Consider the following 21,811-nt stretch of genomic DNA (forward strand, 5'->3'; position numbering starts at 1 on the left):
ACATAAGATTAGAAGCAGATCTGTCCACAGAAACTTAGCAATCCAGAAGAAAGTGGAGTGATATATGTATGTGCTAAATGGGAAAAATATGCAGCCATGAATACTTTACCCAGAAACTCTGTCATTTAGAATTGAAGGAAAGATAGAGTTTCTAAGACAAGCAAAAACTAAAGGAGCTCATGAACACTAAGCTAGCTCTGCAAGAAATACGAAAGGGGATTCTGAGCAGGAAAGAGAGACCAAAAGCAGCAAAGACTAGAAAGGAGCAGAGACAATCTACAGGAATACCAACTTTATAGGTAATATAATAGTGTTAAATAATATCTATCTATAATTTGAATTTAAATGGACTGTCAGAATGTATTTTTGAAAAGAAAGAAAAACAAGACCCATCAATATGTTACTTCCAAGAGACTCATTTTAGACTCAAAGTCACCTCCAGATTGAAAGTGAGGGTATGGCGAATAATGCTAATGGACATCAAAAGGAAGCTGGAGTAGCCATATTTATATCAGACAAACTAGATGTTAAGCCAAAGACTACAATAAGAGATGAAGCAGAGCACTATATCATAATAAAAGGGTCTATCCAATAAGAAGATTTAATAATTGTAGTTATTTATGCCCCTATCTTGGGAGCAACCAAATATATAAATCAATTAATAACAAACTTTAAAATAATAATAATAATACAATGATAGTAGGGGACTTTAACACCCCAGCTACAGCAATGGACATATTACCTGAGCAGAAGATCAAGATCAAGAAGGAAACAATGAAAAAAAAATAAAAATAAAAATAAAAAGAAGGAAACTGATAATTTCAGATAAATTCACAGATAAATTCAGAGCACTTCATCTTAAAGGAGCAGAATACATGTTCTTTTTGAGTGCACATGGAACAGTCTCCAGAACAGATCACATACTGGGTTATAAATCAGCCCTCAAGCAGTACAAAATGATTGAAATCATACCATGTATATTTTTTGACCACAATGCTATGAAACTGGACATTAACCACAAGAAAAAATTTGGAAAGACCACAAACACATGAAGGTTAAAGAACATCCTGCTAAATAATGAATGAGTTAGCCAGATAATTAAAGGAGAGATTTTTAAAAATACATAGAAGCAAAAAAAAAAAAAAAAGAAAAAGAAAAAGAAAACATGACAGTCCAAAACCTTTGGGATGCAGCAGATGTGGTCCTAAGAGGGAAGTATATAGTAATACAGGCCTACCTCGAGAAGCAAGAAAAGTCTCGAATATACAACCTAACATTACATAAAGGAGCTGGAAAAAGAAGGGCAAATAAAGCCTAAACCTAGCAAAAGAAGGGAAATAATAGATTAGAGCAGAAATAAATGATGTAGAAATTAAAAAAAAAAACAGAACAGGTCAATGAAACTAGGAGCTGGTTCTTTGAAAAAATTAACAAAATTCATAAACTCCTAGCCAGACTTATCAAAAAGAAAGGAAAAAGGATCCAAATAAATAAAATTGTGAATGAAAGAGGCGAGATCATAACACCACCACAGAAATACAAACAATTGTAAGAGAATATTATAAGCAATTACATGCCAACAAATTGGGCAATCTAGAAGAAATAGATTAATGCCTAGAAACCTATAAACTATCAAAACCGAAACAGGAAGAAATAGAAAATTTGAACAGACCCAATAACCAGCAAAGAAATTGAATCAGTAATCAAAAATCTCCCAACAAACAAGAATCCAGGGCCAGATGGACTCCCAGTAGAATTCTGCCAAACATTTAGAGTTAATACCTGTTCTTCTGAACTGTTCCATTCACCATGACCAAGTGAGATTTATTCCTGGGCTGCAATGATGACTCAATATCCACAAGTCAATCATCGTGATACACCACATTAATAAAGAAAGGATAAGAACCATATGGTCCTCCCAGTAGATGCAGAAAAAGCATTTGACAAAATATAGCATCCTTTCTTGATAACAACCCTCAAGAAAGTAGGGATATAAGGAACTTACCTCAATGTCATAAGGCCATATATGAAAGACTCACAGCTAATATCATCCTCAACAGGGAAAAACTGTGAGCTTTTCCCCTAAGGTCAGGAACATAACAGGGATGTCCACTCTCACCACTGTTGTTGAACACAGTACTGGACATCCTAGCCTCAGCAATCAGAAAACAAAAGGAAACAAAAGGCATTCGGATCAGCAAGGAAGAAGTCAAACTTTCACTCTTTGCAGATAACATGATATTCTCTGTAGAAAACCTGCAAGACTCCACCAAAAATAATTGCTAGATCTGTTACATGAATTCAGCAGAGTCACAGAATATAAAAGAAACATATAGAAATCTGTTGCATTGGTATACAACAATAATGAATCAGAAGCAATATAATTTGAGGAATCTACCCCATTTATAATTCACAAAAAAAACCATAAGATACATAACCAAAGACATAAAAGATCTGTACGCCAAAAACTATAGGACATTTATGAAAAAAATTGAAGAAGACACAAAGAAATGGAAAAATTCCATGCTCATGGATTGGAAGAACAAATATTGTTAAGATGTTTATGCTACATAGACATATGTAGCTACATAGAGCAATCTATACATTCAATGCAGTCCCTATCAAAATACCATCAGCATTTTTCACAGAGCTGGAACAAGCAATCCTAAAATTAATATGGAACCAAGAAAGACCCTGAATAGCCAAAGTACTGTTGAAAAAGAAAAACAAAGTGAGAGGCATCACAATTTCAGACTTCAAGCTGTACTACAAAGCTGCAGTCATCAAGACAGTGTGGTACTAGCATAAAAACAGACACATAGATCAATGGAACAGAATAGAGAACCCAGAAGTGGACCCTTAACTCTATGGTCAACTAATATTTGACAAAGCAAAAAACAATATCCAATGGAAAAGAGACAGTTTCTTCCACAAAGGATGTTGGAAAAACTGGACAGCCACATGCAAAAGAATGAACCTGGACCATTTTCTTATACCATACAAAAAAAGAAACTCAAAATGGATGAAAGACCTAAATGTGAGACAGGAAACCATCAAAATACTAGAGGACAACACAGGCAGTAACCTCTTTGACATCAGCCATAACAAATTCTTGCTAGATACGTCACCAGAGGCAAGAGAAACAAAAACAAAAATGAATTATTGGAATTTCATCAAGCTAGAAAGTTCTGCATAGTGAAGGAAGCAGTCAGCAAACTAAAAGGCAGCCTATAGAAAGGGAGAAGATATTTTGCAAATGACATAATCTGATAAAGGATTAGTATCCAAAATCTATAATGAATCTATCAAATTCAACACCTCAAAAACAAGTTAAGAAATGGGAGGAGACATTAACAGATATTTTTCCAAAGAAGACATCTAGACAGCTAACCAACATATGAAAAGATGCTCAACATCCTTCAGCATCAGGAAAATATAAATCAAAACCAGATGAGATACCACCTCACACCTGTCAGAATGGCTAAAATTAACAATACAGGATATAACAGATGTTGGTGAGGATGTGGAGAAAGGGGAACCGTCATGCACTGGTGGTGGGAATGCAAACTGGTGCAGTCACTACAAAAATAGTCTGGAGGTTCCTCAAAAAGTTAAAAATAGAACTACCCTCTGACCCATCAATTGCACTATAAGGTATTTAACGGAAGGATACAAAAATACAGACTTGAAGGGGTACATGCACAATGTTTATAGCAGCATTATCGACAATAGCTAAACTATAGAAAGAACCCAATTGTCCATCAATTGATGAATGGATAAAGAAGATGTGGTATATATACACAAAGGGATATTACTCAGCCATTAATAATAATGGAATCTTGCTATTTGCAACAACATAGATGAAACTAGAGTATATTATGCTAAGTGAAATAAGTCAGTCAGAGAAAGACAAATACCGTATGATTTCACTCATCTGTGGAATTTAAGAAACAAAACAGATGAACATAGGACAAGGGAAGGAAAAGTAAAATAAGATAAAAACACACAGAGAGAGGCAAACCATAAAACACTTTTAACAATAAAGAACAAATGGAGGGTTGCTGGAGGGGATTTGCATGGGTGATGGTCTAAATGGGTGATGGACATTAAGGGGTACACTTGTGATTGATGAGCACTGGCTGTTGTATGTAAGTGATGAATCACTGATTTCTACTTCTAAAAACAATACTACAGTATATGTTAACTAACTTGAATTTAAAGAAAAACTTAGAAGAAAAAAAGAAAAAGATTAGTTGATTAAACTGAACCTATTTTATTATTTAATGGCAATATGTTATTTCAAATTAATTATCCAATTACAATAAGCCAATTAGCATATCTGCTCCCAAAATTGGATTTTAAAATTCAGAGTTAACTCTTGTTAAGGTTACAATCACTTGACTTGCATCAGCTGTTGTGTAGTTATTCAACACCTGGAATCAAAATGGAGCTATATTGTGCATCCCTTCCTGAGCCAATTATGTGTTGCTTGTGACTATATCTGGAGTTCTGTGGACATCCTATACACCTCATATTATAGAATTATTTCTTGGTCTGTGACCCTTGATCTATGATTTTTGGATGCACTCAATAGGAAGTAATGCATTCTGTGCTACAACCCGTTACTGGCTGATTAGATGGTCAGTAATGAGATAAGTACGCACCAACTGAAATGAAAGCATTAAAAAACTTATTTTGAACTTTTTGTGCTATGAGCAAAATAAGTTATCTCCATTCCCCAATCCCATCCTCACCTTCCCTACCAGCAAGCAGTCATTTTGATCTACTCAGTGTCTATTTTCTATATGTGTACTTGGAAAACACATAATGATGTGGGGGTTTTTAAATTATTTTTGTTTTTAGTGGTTTTTAACAAAGTATTTTTAAATTAATGTACACTGGGTTTTATTTTTACATTTTTAAATTTAAATTCAATTTGCCAATATATAGTATAACACCCAGTGCTCATCCCATCAAGTTCCCATCACCCAGTTACCCCATTCCCCCACTAACCTCCCTTCTGCAACCCTTTGTTTGTTTCCCAGAGTTAGGAGTCTCTCATGGATTCCCCTCCTTTCCCTTATAATCCCATAATGATGTTTTGTATGCAGATCCTTTATTTTTTTCTTTTAAAATTTTTATTTTGAGATAATAGTAGATTTACATGAATTTGTAGGAAATAGTACAGAACAATCCTATATACCCTTAATCCAGTTTCCCCCAATGATAACATCTTAAAAAACTGTAGTACAAATCACAACCAGAATATTCATAATTAAGATACAGAACATTTCCATTATATAATGCTGTATAATGTATAAGCTATATAAACACATGACACTGAAGTAAAAATGGAACTACACTTTGCATATCTACCTAGTCAATCATGACTTTCTTATGACTATATTTGCAACTCCATGGGCATTATAGGAAATTCAAATTGATGATCACATTAAAGTTCAACCAGGATCTTGATTTAGATAGTTAAGATACAGAACATTTCTATCACCACAAGGATCCCTCATGTTGCTTTTGTTCAGTCATACCTACTTCCATCCTCTCCCTCCCCTTCTTTTAACCCCTGGCAAGCCCCAATGTGTTCTCCATTTCTGTAATTTTGTCATTTCAAAAATGTTATAAAAGTGGACTTATGCAGCATATAGCCTTTGGGGATTAGCTTTTTTTTTTTTTTTCAATTTAGCATCATTCTCTGGAGATTCATGCAGATTCTGTGTTTAGTAGATATTTATTTATTTATTTATTTATTTATTTATTTATTTCAAGGCATACTTACTTGTTTATTTTTATATTTACCTGTTTATTTATTTACTTACTTGCTTATTTACTTATTTATTTTATTGGAGTTCAATTGCACTGCTGGGATTTACCCCAAAGATCATTTCTTTTTTTAATTGCTGAGTAGTCTTCCATAGTATTGATGTATCACTATTTATTCAACAATTTATTCTGAAGAACATCATCTGGTTTCTTTTAGCTAGTTTAAATACAGTTACTGTAAACATTTGTGTACAAGCCTTTTTAAAAAGACTTTGTTTATTTAACAGAGGGAGAGAGAGTGAGCACAAGTAGGGGACAGAAGCAGAGGGAAAAGGAGAAGCAGACTCCTCACTGAACAGGGAGCCCGACGCGGGGCTAGATCCCAGGACACTGGGATCATGACCTGAACTGAAGGCAGATGATTGACCAACTGAGCCACCCAGGTGCCCCTATGTACAGGCTTTTGTGTGAACATAAGAGTTTCTTTCTCTAGGATAAATACTTAGGAGTGTAACTGCTCAGTCACATAGTGATTGCATGTTTTGTTTTTTAAAGAAGCTGCTAAACTGATTTCCAAGTAACTACACCATTTTACATTCCCACCAACATTGTATGAGTGATACATTTTCTCCACATCCTCCCAAGCATTTGATGTTACTATTTTTTTTAAAAGATTTTATTTCTTTAATTACTTATGAGAGAGAGAAAGAAAGAGAGAACACAAGTGAGCAAGGGTAGTGGCAGACGGAGAGGGAGAGGAAGAGAGAGAATATCAAGCAGACTCCGAGCTGAGGGCAGAGCCTGGTGCGGGGCTCAATCTCATGACCCCGAGATCTCATAACCTGAGCCAAAATCAAGGAATTGGATAATTAACCAACTGAGCCATCCAGGTGCCCTTGGTGCTGTTTCTATTTGAACTTTTGGCAATCTGATAGGTAAATCTATGATAGGCTATATTACATTGTGATTTTATTTTCCCATTAGCTAATTTTGTTGAAAATCTTTTGTGTTTTTTTCTTTTGCCCTTTGTATGGCCTCTTTGATTAAGCAACCTTGTTATGTCTTTTGCCCATTTTCTAACAGTACTGTTTGTGCTTTTAATGTTGAGTTTAAATAATGTTTAAATATTTTAGACGAGGGATCCCTGGGTGGCGCAGCGGTTTAGCGCCTGCCCTTGGCCCAGGGTGCGATCCTGGAGACCCGGGATCGAATCCCACGTCCGGCTCCCGGGGCATGGAGCCTGCTTCTCCTCTGCCTGTGTCTCTGCCTCTCTCTCTCTCTCTCTCTCTCTCTGTGACTATCATAAATAAATAAAAAATAAATTAAAAAAATATATTTTAGACAATAGTCTTTTCAAATATGTAGTTTGAAAATATTTTCTCCTTGTCTGTGTCTTGACTTTTCATCCTCTTAACAGTTCTGCAAAGTGTTTTGCATTTTGATGAATCAAATTTATCATTTTTCTTTTTATGGATTTTGATTTAGTGTCAAGTTTGCCTAGTCCTAGTTCTTAAAGATTTTCTCTTACTTGTTTTTCTATACACTTCATAGTTCTATGTTTTACATTTAAATCTATGGTCCATTTTGAGTGAATTTTTGTATAAGATGTGAGATTTAGGTCAAATTCGTTTATAACTTTTATCCAATTGCTTCCACACCAAATAGTTGAAAAAGTTCTTTCCTTCATTAAATTGCCTTTGCATTTTTGTAAAATATCAGGTGGCCATATTTGTGTGGATCTATTTCTGGGTTCTCTTTTCTGTTTCACTGATCTGTGTGTCTACCTCAATGCCAATACTACATAGACTTGATTTTTTTTTAAAGATTTTATTTACTTATTCATGAGAGACACACACACACACACAGAGAGAGAGAGGCGGAGACACAGGCAGAGGGAGAAGCAGGCTTCATGAAGGGAGCCCGATGCAGGACTCAATCCTGGGACTCCAGGATGATACCTGGGGCTGAAGGGGGGCACTAAGCCACTGAGCCACCCAGGGATCCTGTACACATAGTCTTGATTACACTAACTATATAATGAGTCTTGAAGTTGGGTAGTTCTATTTCTCTCACTTTATTCTTCTTTTCCAAAATTGTTTGAGCTATTCTAATTCCTTTGCTTTTTAGTGTAAAATTCAGTATAATATTGCTGGTATCTATAAAAGATGTTGAAAATTTGGTAGGAGTTGTATTAAATCTGTTTATCAATTTAGAAAGAATTGACATCTTTGTTATGTGAAACTTCCTACCCATGAACATGTCATGTCTTTCTATTTTTTAAGATCTTTTTGATTCTTTTCTTTCTTTTTTTTTAAAAGACTTTATTTATTTATTCGTGAGAGACACAGAGAGAGGCAGAGACACAGGCAGAAGGAGAACCAGGCTCCATGCAGGGAGCCTGACATAGGACTCGATCCTGGGTCTCCAGGGTCACACCCTGGCCCAAAAGCGGCGCAAAACTGCTGAGCCTTTTTTTGAGCCATCCGGGCTGCCATTTTTTATTCTTTTCATCAGTGTTGTGTAGTTTTCAACATACAAGTCCTATATATATTTTGTTAGGTTTACACTTACAAATTTTACTGTTTAAAGAAATTGTGCATGAATACTTTTTCATCAACTCTTTCCTGCTATATATGTCTTTTATTGCCTTTTTGTATTGGTTTATAACTTCTAGTGCTATGTTGAATACGTGATGAGAGCAGATATGCTTGCCTTGTTCCTGGTCCTAGGGGCAAAGCATTCAATCTTTCATCAGTAAATACATTAGCTGTAGGATTTTTAAAAAAGATTTTATTTATTTATCTGCCAGAGAGAGAAGGAGCCCACAGGCAAGGGGAGCAGCAGAGAGAGAGGGAGAAACAGGCTCCCCACTGAACAGGAAGCCACAGACTGGACTTGATTACAGGACCCTGAGATCACGACCTGAGCCGAAGGCAGACACTTAACTGAGTCACCCAGGCACTCTTGTAGGATTTTTTTTTTTTTTTTGAAGCTACTTATCAAGTTGAAGCAGTTGTCCTCTATTTCTAATTTTCTAAGAGTTTTTATTATAAATGAATGCTAAATTTGTCAAAATCTTTTTCTGCACTGATTGGTATGATCATGTGATTTTTCTTCTTTCACTTGCTAATGTGATGGTTTACACTAATTGATTTTTGAATATTGAATCAGCTTGGTATTGCTGGAATAATCCCCACCTAATGATGGTGATAATTCTTTTTACATATTGCTAAATTCTGTTTGTTAAATCTTGTTAAGGATTTCTGTGTTATATTCAAAGACATTGATTTATAGTTTTCTGTTTTGCACTGCCTTTATCATGTTGTGGTATGTTTTGGTATGTTTATCCAATCATATTTTCTCACCTATGCAAAGTCTACTATAAGCCTTAGTAATATTAGCTTCATAGAATGAATTGAAACAAATCCCTTTTTCATCTATTTGACATTAATTCTTCTCTAAATATTTGGTAGAATTATCCAGTTAAACTACCTGGGCCTGAAGAGTTATTTTCAGAGTTTTAAGATCATGATTTCACCTTTCTTCATAGTAAAGGGGTATTCAAATTACCTATTTAAGATTGGGTGAGTTGTGCTGGTTTGTGTCTTTTGAGGAAGTAGGCTTTTTTTTTAAGTTGTCAAATTTATGTGTAGAACTCTATATAGTTCCTACTATTTTCTTATTATCTTTTTACATGTTCATGTCTATAGTAGTATCTCTTCTCTCATTCCTAAAGTTGGTAAATCATGTCTCTCTCTCTCTCATTCACACTGTTAGAACTTTGCCAATTTGCTGATGTTTTAAAAGAAAACAGATGTTTGTTTCATTGGTTTATTTTTATATTACTTTTCTGTTTTTAATTTTATCAATTTCTGCTTTTAATTTATTATTTTCTTTGAATTTATTTTACCTTTTTCTTTTCTGGGTTCTTGAGATGGGAACTTAGAATATTGATTTAAGACTTTTCCTCTTACCTAATGTATATAAAATTTCCTCTCAACACTGCTTTAGCTTTGTCTTATATCTGTTTATTTTTTCCCTGTCAATTTTTTTTTATTGTTCTATCTTCAGCTCACTGCTCCTTTCCTCTGTCTCCTCCATTCTTACAATAATCTCATCTGCTGAGGTTTTTATTTTGGTTTCATTACCTTTATTATTTCTAAAAAACTATTTGTTAAATAAATAAAAATTAATTGCTTAAATAAAATATTAATTTTAATGAAATTAATATACCTATAATATTACTAAATTAATTAAGCAATATTGTTAATTAAAAATAATAAACTGAAATAGCATTTTATTTGGAGATAAAATTAGTTTATTTTTTATTTCTAAAATGTCCAGTGTTTTCTAGTTTTTTTGTTTGTTTGTTTGTTTTTGTCAAGGAGCTAGCACAAGTTCTTGTTCTTCCTTATAGAAAATGGAAACTAAATCTAGTTTGTTAATAGAACTGTATTCTATAATACTGTCCTGTTTCCATTAGCATCTCTGGAGATTTTTGAAAAAATAATATTATACTTGGAGATGTAGTTGACACTATATCCATCAACAGAAGACCCTTCTGATAGCTCTCTTCTAGTATTCATCCTGAAGCAGTAACACAGAATTATCTGCCCAGAAGGATATGTCTTCTTTATCAGAATGCAAAGTATGAAGATATACAAGGTATATAAGGTAGGTGATGCTATAGTAACAAACATAAAAAAATATGAGTCTATAAATATACCAAAAGTTTCTCATCTATGCAAAGTCCACTGTAAGCCCAGGGCAGCTATCATCTACCTCGCAATGGCTCAACAGTTTAGGCCCCTTTCACGCGCATCTCCATTCAGTTACATGCCTCCTTAGTCAATGTGGTGGAAGAGTAGAAGATGGAGTCTTTTAAATACTTCCATTATAATTGACTCATGACATTCATATGTGGCTGGTCAAAACTAGTCATACGACCATGTCCAAATTCAAGGGTGAGAGAAGAGAGTGTCCATGTATGTGCATGTGAGAGAGAAAGAAGGTGAGTGTGTGTGTGTGTGTGTGTGTGTGTGTGTGTGAGATAGAGAGATAGAGAGAGAGAGAGAGAGAGAGAGGGAATTCTAATATGGACCTTGTTTGGCAATTGTATATATATTATAGTGGATATTACTTTTAATTTATAAAACATATTTTGTAAGGTGTTTATTATCTTGAATTTTATAGGAGTGGAGGCTCAAAGAGTTTGAATAAATTATAAAGTCAGAACTTGAACTTAAGGCTCTCTGACTTCAACATTCATGGTTCTTTTTAACATATACAGTGATAAGAAGTGTATAATACTAAATCCAGCATCTCTATTAATTCTGACTTGTTTGAACATTTGGCATAGTTTAGGGTGATGAGAAAATAATCAAAATAAATCACATTGGGTGGAGGCAATAGAATCTAAGAGTTCAGTTGAACAAATTTTTAGTTGGCTTCTCTATGCACCAGGCACCAGGGAAGATCACAGTCTAAAAGAAATATAAACTAATAGATACCACTTGTTATATGATACCATAGAAATTTGCACAGTGGCCAGAGAAACATTCCAGGATTCATTTAGTTACTATTGGAGGAAGAGTCAAGGCAGGCTTCTTGGAAAAGATGGTGTCTGAACTAAATCTTTTAGACATCAATGATCTCTGCTACTTTGGGGCTAGTATCGTTGATTGTATCTTGCTCTACCACTCCTTCTCCCTGTAACCAATTGCTTTCCTGAACAATCCCCTACACTCTTTGGAGAATTTGGCATCTAGCCAAGAATGATCTTTTTTCACCATAGCTTATGTTATCATTCCAGATAACTTCTATGTTTGTGTGGATAATCCATTAAGCACCTTGGCCTCTCTTGATCTCAACTCCATTTACTTCTACCTAAACTCCACTCCAAGGATTAGCTTCCTTTGTTGTCATTAAGTATTCAGTAAGGTGAGTATTCAACCTATAGTTTCAAGTCTATAGAACTTAAAATTCTAGTCCTGTGACTGATTAGCTGGGGCATTCAGATTATGTCCTCTTCTATCTTTTATTAACTGCCAACTTATTATTCTCAACAGGCGCCCGTGGAGCAGAAGGACAGCAGAGGTTGATGAGAAAGACTGAAGCTTGAGGATGTGGCCCTTGCAGATGCTTACTTTTATTTAGAGACAGCAGCAAGAAAGATGAGGGAATTGATGAGGAATTTAGTCTGTGAACTGTAGGGGCTATGGTAGAGTTTCAATTCTACTTCTTTATGCAAATGCCTTCCGAGTTGCTTACCTAGTCCAACTTCAAATGGTTTTTTCTCTGGCTAGGTAAAATGGCAAAAAAATGTGAAATACATTATCAAGGATTGAGGAATAATAAACAGGTGGTACAAATCATATGAAAGGAAAACATTTGCTGAAAAGTGCTCATTTGTTTTTAAATTTAGACCACATCTCCTGAGAGAGGAATGAGATGAAGTTTCCAAAACTGTCTCGCTGCTAGGTAAACCTAAAACTGAACTTAAAGCATGTTCTATTTTTAATACAACATTTATAATTAAACAAAACTGAAGAATAATAAATTGAATCTAGGAAAAAATTTTCTAACAAAACCGAAGAATAATAATTGAATCTAGGAAAAAGCTTCCTATGTTGAAAGTTGATGCTTCGGAAGAAGTAGATTAATAAAGAATGAAGACAGAGATGGGAAATTTCCTGAGAAATTTCTCTGCAGGGATCTTCTGCGCAATTCCAAGGGGCTAGGGGATGAGTCCTCAGATTCTTTGTCATTTCCAATTTGAATCAAAGCCTATGATTTTCCAAAATGGTAATTGTCATTTTCTTTGGGCGTATGGATAACAGGTAATGGTTATTTCTATCTTCTAGTAATCAGAAAAACACAAGTGGTTTCTAAAAAGAAATTTTCTTTTTTCTTGTTAACACATTAATTTTTTTTTTTGTTAACACATTAATTACTACTAGTTTGAGATATCTTGGTCTTGATTTGGGCAGTTTTAGACAAATAACAAGGGAGTAGAGAAAAGTAGTGCTATCAGAGTTTGGAAGTTTGGGGCAAAAGGCCTAGATGTGAGTGTGACAAAAAATGCCTAACGACTATAAGAGGTAAGAGAGAAAGTAGTAAGTTGGGAGGCAGTGATTTACATTTTGCTCCTCTGTGGAAGGAGGAAAAATAGGTGGCTAGAAAGGTAACTATCAGATAATCTTTGATTTCAGCTCTTACATGATGAGGGTGATGTATTAGGGAGGGACAAAATCCACAGGCCCTTTAGGTTTATAAGACATTTATGAATTTTGCTCACGGTCACAGTCTTCTTATCCTATAACTTGTACTTTCATTGTTTGAGCCAAAATTTCTTGAACTAAAAACGCTCAATTGCCTTAAATTTCTGAACTTTCCATTTATTTTTAAGTGTATTTCCTACATAATGTTCAATTATTTGCCAGGAAGCTACAGTCAAACACACATAATTTTGCTGTGATAAGTGTTTAGCACCCTTTTGGGAGAGCAGAGCTCCTCCACAGCAATTTCCCTGTACAGCTGTAATATACAGTGATAATGATGTTTCGCTCCTTTGGAAATTGTACCAGGGGCTGATAACTGAGAGCTCAATGAGGAAATGCGGAGGCACACCTCTTTAAGAGTCCTGTGGATTGCTTGGGATGAGGAAATTCTTAATAAGCACTTTATTCTCATTACAGAGTAATATCTAAGAACAGCATACCAACTCCTTTATTAATTCTTATCAATTTGTAATTTCCTGCTAATTGCATTTTCTTCTTTCCTCCTAATCTCTATAAGATATTAAAGTGGGTTTGAATCTTGGGAATCTAAGTCCTAAGTGCTAAATGGAAGGTCAAAATGAAATGACACTGGCAATTAGGATTTTATAGGAATGGAGAGAGAGACTGGTGAGTTGTTTTATGTGTAGTAGGATGTGAGGTGCAGGAGGATGAGGTACAGTATTCCTGGGGGAAGCAAATGACTAAGCAGCTGATGCCAGGAGAGCGAAGCTGTTATGAAAAGGAAGGTAACTGATTTGCTTGAATAATAAATGAGATTCTGTTGGTGTGTGGAATGGGAACAGAGGTAAAGGATGTTGTTGAATCAGGGGGTGTTCCGGGGGCAGATATAGCAGAGCTTGTGCTACTGTGAGGTTTGTGAATTTGATTGAGGACTAATAAGGAACTCAAGTCAGTTTTGAGATGGTGATGCTGCCATGTACTTGAGGTTACCTAGATGACAGTGGAGGAAGAATATCTGATATCTCAGTCTTGGGCTCAAACCAGCCATTGTAGGTGAAAGATCCACAGTCCTAGGGAGAAAGTGGTATCGTGTGTGTGTGTGTGTGTGTGTGTGCACAGATGGAAGAGAGGTCATTGAGTGGGAGGACTATTATTTCAGAAGGAGAGACTATGTGAAGGTACATTCCATCTCAGAGAAGATCAGTTCTTCTAGCTATTTCTTTAGGTTCTAAGTTCTCAAGAATATAGAGTAATTAGCACCATGAGAATCAGAGCATAAAAACTGCACCCGGGGATCCCTGGGTGGCTCAGCGGTTTAGCACCTGCCTTTGGCCCGGGGCGTGATCCTGGAGTCCCGGGATCGAGTCCCACATTGGAGTTCTGGCATGGAGCCTGCTTCTCCCTCCTGTGTCTCTGCCTCTCTCTCTCTCTCTCTCTCTATGTCTATCATAAATAAATAAATAAATCTTTAAAAAATGATTTAAAAAATAATAAAAAAAATAAAAACTGCACCCATTCATGAGCCCATCTCCACCAGCCCCAGCTCTCTGAAATTCCCAAGGTAACATTGCAATGACATTCCCCTACCAACTAAGTATTCCCCTTCAAGGAGGCCAGAAATTGACCAAACCATTCTAAGCAGACCCTAATCCAAGATTCTCTCCCAGGCAGAGTTTTCACCCCATTGACTTTGGGATATTTTCTATTGCCTATACAATACAAAAGGGGAAGACATCAGAAGGGTGATTTTCAGGGATCCCTGGGTGGCTCAGCGGTTTAGCCCCTGCCTTTGGCCCAGGGATTGAGGTTGCTCCCAGCGTAGAGCCTGCTCCGCCCCCCCGCCCCCGTCTCTGACTCTCTCCTCTCTCTGTGACTATCATGAATAAATAAATAAATGAATCTTTAAGAAAAAGAAAGGTGATTTTCTTTTCATGAAACAAGGTCCTTCAATTCTGTTTCTCTTATCTATAGTTTATCCAACCATTGACCAACCCCCAGGAAGGACGACAAGCTCAGAATCTGCTCTCAGGCAAAACAGCATAAGGAAAATGTAGCCAGAGTTTACATACAGTTGAGATAAATTACAGGTGCCTCTCCTTACTAAGTACAAGCTTGCTGAGGTAGACAATCACTGGAGGACTTCCTGAGTTCATTTTCCCTTTAGCAGCATTGGGGTCATTATTTTTTCTAGTTAGGACATCTCACCCTCACACTCAGGAAGAGCTCCTTTATCTGCTCATGTAGTTTCTCTCTATTGCTTTCACTCTCTTTTCCTGACCAGCTACTCCTCTGAAATCTATGAGAAAAATATGTGTTTCCTGCCAGAGCTGAAAATCCATCCATAGGCTCTGCCCTCAGATTTTCCCTCAGACTTTAGAGCGGTGTCTCATCAGATTCTGAGCACTCTGAGCAGTTATTTATGTTCTGTTTGCCAAACACCCTATCTTAGTCACCACACACTAGAATCTCTCTGCTGGTTTTTCTCCATTTCTTCTCCCATCCTTTCTTTGATGTTTTTCTTACAGGATGATTAGCACAGGACCTCTGCTTCCCTCAGCTCTTCTCTCAGTTCTTTGTGATGACTTTGTAAATCCAGTTTCATAAATTAGTCCCCATGCCCCCAATTTCACTGTTACCCTCAATGTCTCTACTGCCATTTCTTTAGTTTCAGATGGCTCACTCACAGCTTCTAAATGCAAGTAAAATATCTTACAAAACTGCTTACAAATGATTTGGAGGTTCAAAACCCCTCTCCATTTTTGTTACACTTCATAATTTGAATTATTAAAGTGACATTAGTTGAGACTGTCACCATATTTAACATGAACTTAACCAGATATTTGCAGCCCCATCACACACAAAAAACATTTTTCCCATAGACAAAGGAAAAGGATGAGAAGTCCAGAAAAAGAGAGTGACATATATCTCACAGCAATATGACTGTCATATCTCTTTTAAATTCCACCTTCATATCCTTTTTTTTTAGAGAATAGACACGTGTTCATGGAACTCTATCCTGGGATCAGTCTTTGAGATTGATGTACTGTATTTTTTCCCCAAAAACTCTTATGTAAATTAATTATGCAAATAGAAGTTCACCAAGCTTGAGATATTTGCCTTACAGTTTATAGGGAACATACTCTATAAGGCAGATCTTTGGATGGGAAGATCTACTTTTTTAAAGATTTATTTATTTATTCGCTTGAAAGAGAGAGAGCATGAGCAAGAGGAGGGGCAGAGGGAGAGGAAGAGAGAGAATCTTAAGTAGACTCTGTGCTGCAGAGTCCAGTGTAGGGCTTAATCTCATGACCCTGAGATCATGACCTGAGCTGAAACCAAGAGTTGAGAGCTTAACCAAGTGAGTCATCCAGGCATCCATTGACGGGAAGGTCTAATCTATATCAGGTGATGGGAAGTTAAAAGAGCAAAAAGGATGATGAGGGCACCAAGAGTAGGGAAACCAAATGGAAAGCAGAAGAGTTTTGAATAGAGGATGGAGAATGAACAAGAAAAGTCAAGGAGCATAGAAAGCCTGGCAGGGAATTCTGATTATCAACAGGGCTCAAAAGTAGGATTCCTAGTGAAAAATCAGCAAGGTTGTTATTACCTGCAATCAACACTATGTCAATGTATGTGCACAGGATGTGATATCCAGGTGCAACCACACTGTATCTTCTGGATATATGTAAAACTTAATAATGGAAAAAATGAGATTCCACTTGATTCTGACAAGAAAGTTCAAGGAGTCCTGGAATAACAGAAGAATTATATCTACAGGGAAGAATTTAAGGAAAGTTGGAGAAAGAGAAAATGTTGAAGTCCAGTAGAAGCTAAATACCAGGATTGAACAATTACGCTGGTTCAGTGGATAGAGCATGCACATCTTGATCTCAGGATCATGAGTTTGAGCCCCATGTTGAGTATAGAGTTTACTTAAAAAAAAAAAAAAAAAACCTGTTCTTGTGATGAAATGGAGTGGGACATCCATAAATGACTTCTTAGTGGCTATACCCATATTGGGTATAAAGTTTACATTAAAAAAAAAACCTATTCTTGTGATGAAATGGAGTAAGACATCCATAAATGACTTCTCAGTGGCTATCCCCAATTCTCAGGGTAGAGCTGAGATCCCCTATAGTCTGATTGGGAAGTAGCAAGCATAGAGAAGCCTTCTCATAATCTCAACTTCACTCTGTACCATATGTCTTCTTGTCATCGTGGTCTTAATAGCTGTCATGTCTATACATTTCCTCCTTAAAAATGTTATTACACTTCCCTTTCATTGCATAGGCTTGAGAAAGTGTACTCTCCTGCTTAATCTTTGGTTATGCTTCTGATTTCTAACACATGGGAAGGTAAGGAGTGGGTGGGGCATTCTTTTCAAAAGCTGCAACCCTGGTCACATGTTTCTTCTTGTTGGGCTCCATCTACATAGTAATTAACCAAACAATAGAAGTCAGTAAACTGGAAAACAGAATAACTTTAGCTGAATGTGAGGAAATCTAGGGAAAAAGAGTAAGCTTAGTTTAGCCTGAATCCAATTAGACTTGCCTCAGAGTTCAGGGGTTAAGCCTTTTGTGATTCCAGTCAGTCTCTCCCAACTTTCCAAGACTGAGGCTCTTCCTCTTTCAACTCTCTCTGAGTCATCTTCTCCCTGACAATCTATGTCATTCTCTTTCCCCTTACTTGATTTTATTTTCCTTTCATTTCTTATCACTACCTTAAATTAAGTTATATATTTGGTTACTTATTATCTGTGACTTCATTAGATTGCTACCTCCATGCTGGGAGGAATTTGTCTTGTTCACTGCTCTATGTCGGGTACCCAAAATAGTACTTCGTAATGGCCAAGGTTTGATAACTCTTTGTTAAATGAAAAAAAAAATGCATCTGGTTGCCCTTTACTATGGTTTTGGAGAATCTTTTCTTATTTTTTGATTAATATGTCCTTTGATTTCAGATTTTAAAAAATACACATGCACACACAGTATATATCTCCAATAAAACATGTTTTTGGCTTTTCTTGTGTTCATCTCAGCACATCTTTTGTGCGATGTCTTCTTCCTTTTCTCCTTTCTATGACGAATTCACCTGAAAAAGATACTCTCTGCTCTCAAACTATTTCTAACTGATCTATCCCAGTTTAGATAATGCATGTCAGGATATCAAAAATATTATTTAATGTTGTTCTTTTCTATTATATTTGAACATACAATCAACTACCTTGTGATCACTGAACTATGAATTGAGGCTAAAAGATGCCTCATTCTTCCTATGCCTAATGATAACCAACTTTATTTTGATTACATTTATGAGACTTATCTCTAAGAAAAACACAGATATCATTACTTTCCAGTTTTCCATTTTTGCTTTTTATTATTTTTCATTAAAACACCTTAAAGATAGCGCAGACAAAACTGAATTGTTAGATGGCAAGGGATGTTCTGTGATACTTGAAATCTTCATAGATGAGCAGATATATGAATTTGGCACTGTGAAAGTTTCACAATTATGTATGTCAGCGTAGAACGTGCACAAGTTCCGGTGCTACAAAAGTCTAAAGTACACAAATCACAGATCACCTGTTCTCTGTAATTTGGAATTCAAACCCAGCTACCACTAACAAGGTGTATTTCCTAGAGTAAGGGCTTCCTCTGTACCATCAGCAGAGAAATGAAGACCCCAATAACAGCTACTCCCAGAGTTGTTGAAAAAATCAAATGATACAGTGCCTGTGAGATGCATATGATAAAGATGTTATTGCTATGAGAGAAAGAGCAAGGGACAAGGGAAGAGGACTATGTAATTTCCTGAGTCCTTAGGCACTGGAGGTGATCCATGTCCTTGGTTTGGTGAAGAAGTCAGGGAAGCTGGTCTTGCTGATAAAGAGGTACACAATCCCTTTGGCTTTGGTATTCACAACAATGGGATCATAACACTTTAATAAAGTGTTTCTTTGCCATATTTTTTCATAAAATTTTTGTAATATGCAAAAATACAAATAGTATGAGTGTATGCATATGTATAATTACCATTTCATAATTGTAAACAGGTCCTTGATTTATCATTTTGGTTTCAGTTACTATCTTTCTCTAGTAATCATGGCCAGGATTCCTTCTTCAATGATTTCCTCTTCTCCCATAACCAACTCAGGACCGTACATTTAGATTTTGAGTCTCCTGCTATCCATGGGCAGACTAAGGCCCTGAGAGAAGATGCTCTGAAGATCATTCTTAGGTGGGAGAATGAACCCCTATATACTGATGTTGTGCCCAAGATTGTGAATCCGAGAAACCACCAAGGAGCTGACACCGATGCAAGCACACGAGGGTTTATTTACAAGCTCGAGCTTGGGTCCAAGTATACCCGACAGAGCAGAGCAGAGACTTGGACCCCGAGGAGGTGGGTTTCAGCTTAGTTTTAAGGGCTGGTCTAGGGGACCTCCAGAAGGTGGGGAGGAATTTTTCAAGTTCTGTTTACATTCTGATATGGGGCTTTCAAGGGCATTGAGCTCTGTTCTCATTCTAATAGGGACTTCCTGGTCTTCGCTTGGCCTCTGTTCTTATCCTAATATGGGGCTTTCTAGGATGTTAAGCTGTAAGCTGTTTTATTCCTGTAACTGAAGTAATGTTTAAATTTTAGCTCTTATTCACAGGGGCTTGGGATGCCTGTCCCTGTGCTAACGCTGAACTTAAAGTGGAATGGCCTTAATTTTCTCGGCCTCCACACTGATACTCAGGTCCTGGAGAGTTCTATTTTATAAAAGAATCGTTTTTACTATGTCAGCCTCTCTCTGTTTGGGACTTGTTTTTCCCTCCAAGGTGACCAGAGATAAGGAGAACGCTTAGCTGTTTTTGGTTCAGCACTGCCTGTGTCTAAAGCAACTGATGCCCAACTCCTTGCCCTCACTTGTTCTTCTCCTCACCCCAGAGCCCAGATCCCAGGGCTGCTGGGGCACACTGAGCTTTGTGCAGAGGGAGGAGAGAGTAAGAGAGAGCAGTCAGGGTCCCCCAGGAAGCCCCTGTGGCTGATCTGACTCATCCTTGGAGCTAACTCTTCCTGAACTTGATTATGGTGCTGGGATGTGTCCAAGTCCCCAGTGGAGACAGTTGCCCCTTGGGAGCCACTATCATGCTCCTAGTCAACCCTGCTGCAGCACATCATCAGTACTGAGAAGAACTGAAGGCTATTGGTTTCAGGTCTTCCACCAGTACCTAAAGAGCAGGAGGAAGGGGATATAAAGAGGGACCTAGGTTGGATAGGGTGTTTCCATCCTGCATTGTGTTGTCTTTGTTTACTGTGGACTGCCTCAAAGATCCCAGGTTTGGAAACTGTGCCTGCAGGGAGTTTGAGAGAGACTTCTTGGTTCCATCAGCACATTACTCTTGCCTTGTTGTCTACTGGGTACCACCCACTCATCCTGAGTCCTGCATCTAAACCTGGGTGGTGGGATGGGATCTATCACTGGTAGTTTCTTTCATGCCTTCATAGCATTTGTCATGGTTTTTCATTTTATACTTATTTACTGTCTGTTTTTCCAACTTGTCTGTAAGGCATGAACTGTTTTGTTCACTACTGTATTCTTTGAACACCCATGGTATATGGCACTGTTAATCATATTTTTCTGAATGAATGAGTGATGGATAAATGATTTGAGTTGCCTGTGTCCTATTGCTCACTATGCTATTGCTGATTTAGGTACAGCAATGAATCTCTTGACAGGACTCCACTCCCCGTATTGGTCTATTGTGTTATCTCTCTTGGGAAAGACCTAGGGGTCTTCTGTCCCACTTTACTCCTTCTGCCCTTCCCTAAGAGACCTAGGTTCAAGGAAATTTCTGTCTGGATTTCGTCTTGATGCATCTCTGTCTTCTTTTTGAGCCTTTAATTCTTGTTGCTCACTGCTCTGCTTGCCCCACTGTGCTGTTCACTCTGTCATCTGCCCTTACAAAAGCCTGTGGATAAGGGGATACTCAGTTACTTTCTCTGCTTGCCTTTCTGTCCCATTCCTCACCTCTCCTCCTTCATTCACTTGAGAAGCTAGGCATATCTCAGAACACTGGTGACCAAACACTGCTACAAACAGTCATGGTGATGATACTGCTAACTCCAATGAATTCCCAATAATTAAAAACGAGAGCTATTCCAGGATGGGAAAGTTGTTTCAAAAGTCAAAAAGTGTAAGGATAATACAGTCAGAAGAATTGAGAGGGTTGATGTGGTTAGACAATAAGATGCATAACAAGGGGACTTTCAAATGAGTTCCAAGTCTCTAGAGGGCTATTATACAGAGACAGGTGAGCTCTCTGCTAGTTGACACTGTACGGTGATCTGAACAATAGAACCTAGAGCACAAAGGATTTGGACTTGCCTTGGCCAGTCTACTTGTGATAGCTAAGGCTGCCCTTGGTCTGTTTTGATGGGGCACTGCATCGTCTCCTGATAGGAGGAGATGAGTTTTTCTCCACCAGTGGGACACAGGACCCCTGGACCTTAGAGAGGTTGTCTGAGGCAAGGGAGGAAGCAGAATGCTCCAAGGAGTACTATGGAGGCTGCCCTGAGGAAAATCTGCTCTGTGGAAGACCCAGATACAGTGGAAAGCTGGTTGCACATTCATGTTGAACTTTACCTGTTAATTTTTGCTTGTATTAACCAATCAGTTTTGATAAATCAAAACCTGGGATGTAAAATTATTCAATAAGTACATCAGGTTCTAAAACATACTCCTGTGGGCCTGTTCTGAGCTGTGGGCCAGATCACTGAGTTGGAATTCAAGTGGTAACCCAGAGTGT

At 37.2% G+C, this 21,811-nt stretch overlaps 1 protein-coding gene across 2 annotated transcripts in view; it reads left to right on the plus strand.

Annotated features, from left to right (window-relative positions):
- Nucleotides 1-21,811, plus strand: part of KEL (Kell metallo-endopeptidase (Kell blood group)) — a 437,477-nt gene that overhangs the window by 324,534 nt on the left and 91,132 nt on the right. For both annotated transcript variants that reach the window (XR_012002430.1, XM_072762819.1), the window contains 3 exons: nucleotides 10,347-10,452; nucleotides 11,591-11,718; nucleotides 11,847-11,998. The gene's annotated coding sequence lies outside the window, so the exon portion shown is untranslated. The remainder of the gene's footprint in view (nucleotides 1-10,346; nucleotides 10,453-11,590; nucleotides 11,719-11,846; nucleotides 11,999-21,811) is intronic.

Source organism: Vulpes vulpes, chromosome 7, assembly GCF_048418805.1.
Source record: "Vulpes vulpes isolate BD-2025 chromosome 7, VulVul3, whole genome shotgun sequence".
NCBI classification, from domain to species: Eukaryota; Metazoa; Chordata; class Mammalia; order Carnivora; family Canidae; genus Vulpes; species Vulpes vulpes.